Below are 7,500 nucleotides of genomic sequence, written 5' to 3' on the forward strand. Positions count from 1 at the left end.
AGTAAACAAAGCAAAAAGCGGGAAGTAAAACACAATATAGAACCTCGTAAAGCTCCTCTTGTTGCTTCCCACGGGTCAGTTAAACCACCCATGAATCAAGACCTTCCTTCATGCTCCTTAACCGATCCCTGGAGGTTTGTGGAGCAGATGTCTATTTCAAATCGCAATCTCTTCATTTCAGAGAGAATAGGTACTGTTCCCTTGGACAAAATCCAATTTTGGCCAAGCTCTGAGGTTTTCCCTAATTGTTGGGTTCGACTGAAGTTCGAACCAAAGACAAGGAAAAGAACGGAACAAAAGGTCATGATTCTTGATCATGATAAGGCACAGACTATCCTTTCAGATAATCTGAAGAAGGCGGGTTATTCAGAGAGGATGGTTTTCTCACTGAATAACATACACCCTTCCTTTCTTGCTCCTGCTTCACTCTCCTTCCCCTTTATGGGGAAGGCATTTACTTCCGTTACCAAAGCTGTAGAGGCGGGTGAGTCATGTCCCACACTCGATGAGTGCAAGCATTTGTCACCAGCTTTTCCCGGACAGGAAAAGGATTGGAAGGAAGTCCATTTGACATTTTCAGTAGGAAAATTAGACAAGGATGTCGCAAGCCGACAATTTAATGTATGTCTCCCTAAATTGTCCGATTTGCTCTTGTTTAATGAACACGAGTCAAAGAAGAGACTTGCGACATCCCTTTCTCTACAAAACTACATAGAGTTGTGTTCAACTTATGAGTACACCCCAGACATGCTCATGGTCTTAGCCAAAATGCATATGGCTACCTTGGTAAAGGTCCTTTACGCCTTTGTGAAGGCTAGGAGAGCATGTAGAGAGTTTGTGTTTGCTGCTGCAATGGTGAAACATGAAACAAGGAAGTTAATATCTTCCAACATTTGGGGTAAAGACCTCTTCCCACAAGAGGTCATTAAGGAAGTAATTAAGAATGCCGCCATGGAAAACATAAGTCTTCTCCAAAAATGGGGCATTCCCTCAAAGAGAAAATCTTCTGTGGTTGTGGGTCCCCAACCTAAAAAGAAGATCGAAAATACTGGAAATATCTGGGCTGTTCAACAACAGCCCATTATTCTAGTGACCAAGATGCTACAGGCAGATGGTCAAAAGTCTAAACCTACTGGCAGTTCGAAGCATAAAGACGCTTCGGCTAGGAGGAACATTCCCTCATGATTGCAGGACCTTCGATCCTTCGGTCCAGAGCCTATTCAAGATGAGCTATTGATGGAAACAGAAATATCCCTACTATTATCTCCTTACCTCCTCCTACAGTTCAAAACCCTCCTGGAGGAGTATACCTGAGAGCTATAGAGCATACAGGTAGTAAGAAAGCTACGGCTCATCGAATCCCAGGGAAGGCTATTTTGTGTTCACAAGAAGGACTCAAGAAGTCTCTGAGTAATTCTGAACCTGTCGCTGCTCAACAAGTTCATAATAAACTGCAAGTTCTGAATGTTAATCCTTCTGAACATATGGACCTTGTTCCAACTAAGGGTGTTCGTAGTCTTGTCAGACCTGAAAGGTGTCCTCTGGAACCTTCCAGTCAACCACCCCCCTTCCTCCTGCCTAGGATTCATGTCACGGAGAGTAACATTCATCCTAGAATAGATACGTATCAGACTCACAGTCCTAAGTATCTTCATAGTGATGACCCGGTTCCTGGGACATCACAGATGCAAGATATGCTTCTAGAAGTCTTGACTTTCTCCAGCTCTAGGGTTTCGATGGCTAAAAAACCATCGATGCCCTGAGTCACATCAGCTCCTTTTTCCCTCAGGAAGTTAAAAGGAGCACGCGAGTTCTGTCAGGAGACTCTGCTAATCGATCAGATTCCCAAATACCAACAACGAAAAGTGCTAAACTTTCCCCAGTTCGCAATAGTGACAGACCTTGTGCAAAGTGCACATTGGAAAGATGCGTTAAGAGCCTGGAGAAAACACGCATCAAATGCTTGAAGAGATAAAAAAAGAATGAGATCAGTCCCTCTTTAATCGCTTCTTTAACAAAAGTTAAAACACGAAAGTCCCAGGACTCTGCTGGTCCTTTCGTAGGCGGGGAAGCACCCTCCACACAGATTAGACCCCCTACGTCTGAGCTGGTACACCGAAGCGATAATAAGACGTCACAATCGAACGTCTCGTACAGTCTTAGTGATGTTACCCATCCTTTTCCTAAAGGGATGGCACCTAACAGCAGTTCATTTACATTTGATCCACGATGTGACTGTGGATACTCTATCACGGTCCAAGGCGATAGAGTTGGAATGGTCCATGGACGCAGACATATTCCCTCCCAAATGGGAACAAGTCCCGGAACTGCAGTTCGACCCATTCATCCCGAGCGTCTTCAAGAAACTACCTCGCTAAATAGCCCCATACGAGGATCATCTAATGGGTCTGATAGGCTAGATGAGGCCGGTCCTAGCTCCGATCCTAGGTATATTTACGAAGGTTCAGAAATTAACTGCCTTCGGTTTATCACAGAGAACCCAAACCCTTCATTTCAAGAATTTCTTGCTCTAGCGGTTAGAAAAAGGTTTGGGATCTCAGAAGGCAATATAGAATTCTTAGAAGAATACAAGGCTAAGTCTACTAAAAGACAATATGAGTCTTCCTGGAAGAAGTGGGTGGAGTTTGTTAAATGAAAAGGTCCGAAAGAAATTTCTATGAACTTCTGTCTGTCCTTCTTTGTCCACCTTCATAGCCAGGGGTTGGCGGCCAATACGATAAATACGTGCAAATCGGCCTTGACTAGACCTCTCCTATATGCCTTCCTAGTGGATCTGGCAAATGAAATCTTTAACAAGATTCCGAAAGCATGTGCTAGACTTAGGCCTGCAGCACCACCAAAGCCCATCTCTTGGTCTTTGGACAAGGTCTTACATTATGCCTCATCGGTGAACAATGAAGATTGTTCTCTTAAGGATCTAACCCAAAAGGTTATTTTCCTGTTCGCAATAGCCTCTGGGGCTAGAGTTAGTGAAATAGTGGCTCTATCGAGAGATGAGGGTCACATTCAGTTCACAGATTTAGGAGAACTCAATCTCTTCCCTGATCCATCATTTCTCGCTAAAACCAAGCTACCCACTAAGAGGTGGGGTCCCTGGAGAATCTGTCCTCTGAAGGAAGATGTCTCTCTATGTCTTGTAGAGTTTCTAAAGGTCTATCTTCGTAGAACTTCAGACTTCAGGGGAGGTCAGCTCTTTAGAGGAGAAACTTCCGGATCAAATTTATCTTTAAATCAACTAAGGGCGAAGCTCACCTACTTTATTCGTAGAGCGGATCCGGACAGTACTCCCGCAGGTCATGATCCGAGAAAGATTGCTTCATCACTGAACTTCTTTCAGTACATAGACTTTGAGCGTCTTCGTTCATACACTGGATGGAAATCATCCAGGGTGTTTTACATACGCTACACAAAACAAGTGCATGAACTGAAACACTTTGTAGTGGCGGCAGGTAGTGTTTTAAAACCTGCCCCCTTATTTTTTGCGATACACTTTTTGGTTTGGGTCCTCACTTGTCCTCGGACATGTTCTGGATAGGAATCATCCAGGATGTTCTACAAACACTATGCTTTGCTAGTCCATGATCTGAAGCAATATGTGGTGACGTCAGGTAACTTATTTACTCTGCCGTTTATTCTACGATGAACAGATAATTGACTGGGACTGTCAATTAAGGGAAGAGGAAGTCATCCTTTTTAAGTATGCATTCTTTATTCATGTGTTACCATGGTATCACTAGCTCTGTTCTAAAATCCCAGGTGTGGAATTATACAGATAGCTCTAGTGCCGGTGTACGAAGTACATAGGGCAGTTAATGGTAACCAGTACAGGTTTTATGAAGAGCGGTTATCTTTTACCTTCACTTCAATCTAGAGTGGCGTTTCTTGACTTCATTCCTTCAAGAAAGAATATGATTCCTGTACTTGTTTCAAGTATAATCCCATTGTCAAACTACATTCGTTTTGCTAACTATCTCTTGTAGTCATTTATTTAAAATAAATGTCTATTTGAATGTAGTACGTCCATCTTCGCCAGACAATTGTATCTATACATGCCAGACTTTTTATTTGCTTAGAATGCATCCTTCACATTTTTGTAGGCATCTAAGGTTAGACATAAGAGGCACTGATGTCTTTTTGACCAAATATACAACTTGAGACTATCTGTATATTCAGTGGATACTTAAGTTTGGTCATACTATTTATGTTAACCTTGAAATCCCTTTTCAACTGTCTAGATGACTCTTCCCTGTAGGAGGCAGGAAGCACTAACATTGTTTATGATTAGTGATGATGACATATAACGGTATTGTCACAAGTCTCATATGGTCAGTATGACCATTAAAAAGGTTGATATAAGGTTTAGGCACTGATGGAAAATCCACAGATACATTAATGCTCGAGTATGCTTCCATCAGCACGACATGGCTTGAGCCCAAAAAACGGATTTTGAGCGAAACGAAAAGTCTATTTTTGGGTGAGATAGCCATGACGTCCTGATGGACCCACCCATCTCTTCCGCAGAAGAGATCTTCAGTTCCCTCCCGTAAGTACTGTATCTGTAACAGCCTATGCTCAATGCTACAATGAATGGCCACTATCGTAGGGATGGCTCTGTTGTACTATTGATAGTAGTAGGGAACTGGGATGGCCTTTGAAGGGCCCCCCCTTTTATTTTTGCCACACCTCCTCGAACGTAAACTCTAAATGGGGTGCAGATTGCTATGAGGTGTGCCATTACGTCATTACGCGATATCCCTTCTTAGAATTTTAAGGGATATTCGCTCCAGGAGTTAGAATTCTGGGTACCTTCGGTAAATTCTCTGGGATATATCACTGTAGTCACATATAACCTAGGAAGCTACTAATGAAGGAACTTCCATCAGGACGACATGGCTATCTCACCCAAAAATAGATTTTTCGCTTCGCTCAAAATCCGTTATATGTATGTATGTATGTGTGTGCGTGTACTTTCTTTTTACCGATGGAAATTCCTCTGTATTGGTATGAAAGGGAAGTTATGGAAGGATTTTTTGAGAAAAAAAAATAATACCTATATATAATTATGTTTGTTTCCTATGCAAATGTATTACCAAGAGGAAATAAAAGGGTTGCTGCTTCCTATTAATCGAGTTCTTTATTCCATGGTACTTATATCATTACATTTGTAGTAAACCAACAGTCAAATACAGGATATGTTAAAATGTACACCTTTTAAAGAAGACTCGGACCTTGACTTCTCCAACTTTGGAAAATCATTCTTGGCTGAACATATCATAATAAGGTACGAAAGCAAGTTTATGCACATTCTTATGTGAGGTGCAGATAAACATACTTTGAAAACTCTGCTAACAATGGACCAAAACTCTCTCTCTCTTTGCAAATATCGTAGACCCAATGAATGAGATATATACAGAATCTGGGTCGTACTCCATCTTATACATGTATATTCTGGATGATGTTTTTCTCGAGGCGGTGCATGACAAAATTGTTGTACACGTCTTTACTGAGAGTCACCATAAAAATATCTTGGCTATTTTTATACGCAAAATATTTTACAGTGGCAAATACGCTAGGATTTTGAGTATAATTGCCTCCCATATACTATTGCTGAAAACTAGAGATATGTCTTATGTTGAGTTATTAGGAAGGCAAATATTTGGTTGTCCTTTATCGAAAAAGAAAATGGGAATGTTTTTAAGAAGGCTCTTATGTCTAACCCTTTTCCCATTTGCTGGTAGATTTAGGTTTAAATACTCCTAGCGAACTCCAATTGAGAACAAAAATAGTAGGGAGTTCCATGTGTGAGGTAATTTTTGGAGAATGGGAGACGTAAAGAGGAAGATTTAGGAAACAGTATATAAAAACTATCTCACCAATTAAACTTGGGGCGTATTAATTACATTTACAAAGCCGCTAGAGCTTCGAACCCTGGAATTACAGTAAACTATTTGATGACGAAAGATGTGCATACTATGCAAACACTCACAAGAAAAAAATTCCACAGTTATCAAATGGTGTCTCCAGCTCCTAAAGTTATTATCAGTTGCAATCTCGCTGATATGCGGCGGTTATCTAAATTTAACAATGGTGTAAACTATCTTCTTATTTGCACAGACATCGTCTCCCATTACCTCAACATTATTCATCTCAGATACAAGAGAGCTCAGACTCTGTTAAAAGGCTTAATATCGATCCTTTCTCTACTCGAATTTCAGGGAGTGAGTTAGCTGCTCACTGACCGCGGATCAGAATTTTATAACAAACATACGACCAAGTACCCGAGAGAAAAAATAAAACTTAACAGTGTCTCCTCATATGAAATCAAGGAAAATATTGTAGAGCATGTTATATGCTCGCTAAAGGAAAAGATGTATAAGCCTTTTACTCTGGCAAATACCCTTCTCTATGTTGACATCCTCCCTCAACTTGTAAATAATGATAATAGATCCCCACACAGAGGATTAGGAGGGGGCCTGACTCCCCATGCAGTGCATTGATATACGGACCCGGAAATCATTAGGCGGCAATTTTGCCAAATGTATAAAGCAAGCATCTTCAAACCCAAACAAAATATTAAGGAACTAGACGTAGGTCAGACAGTGCGCATTGCAAGTGGGCTCCGGCGGTCTGTTTTCAATCATGTGTATAAAATTCAAAATGCATTGGAAATATTCAAAATTTGAAGAGCAGGCAAGAATCAGGCACCATTGACCTATTGTCTGGAAGATCTTGGTGGTGAAAAATTTAAGGAGCTTTTTTACAGAGTGGAACTAATACCTACAGCTATACCAGAAAATTTCCCTATTGATATTATCAAAAGGAAAGTCGAGAAGGGGAAAGTCAAGTATCTCATATCATCTTAAGTGATGGACAAATAGTAAGGATGTAGAAAGGCTTGTCGGTAAAACTTCAAGATGATATTGCACATACACAAACATGGGGATTTTCTTTTCTTCTTAAATAAACTCACCCCCCCCACCTGAGAAAAAAAGCTGAATTAATTCCTTTACTAAAGATGATGCATCTTGATTGCTTATCAGAGATCTTTTTGAACTTTTTAGGTAAAAATCTGACTCGGTATAGTAGAGCAGTAGAAATTTAGGAATGAAATAAGGACGGTAGCCCAGAAAAAGACTCCACCTAAAGAGAAAAGAAAATTCTTATCATCGTAGAGACGGGGTGCCATACTTTCAGTACTTCTACCTTTAGCAGCAAGTCTAATTCGGGGTGTGTTAAGAAGATATGAGAGTATTGAGTGATACCTCGCTAGACCGTAGAAGGGTCTAATTACCCCAAAGTCAGTGAGGAGAGTAGAGTTCAACACTAAAAAAAAAGTAGAGGAAAATGGAAAGGGAGATAAGCACCAAGAGGGAGGAGGAGGAGATGGAGCAGGAGATAAAAGTGATTTACTGTGAAATCTGGTGCAAATGATACAAACGATGAAGTCTAAGTTTGAAACTGAATTAAAGAAAGGAAGAC

This window comes from Palaemon carinicauda, chromosome 31 (assembly GCF_036898095.1).
Source record: "Palaemon carinicauda isolate YSFRI2023 chromosome 31, ASM3689809v2, whole genome shotgun sequence".
NCBI classification, from domain to species: Eukaryota; Metazoa; Arthropoda; class Malacostraca; order Decapoda; family Palaemonidae; genus Palaemon; species Palaemon carinicauda.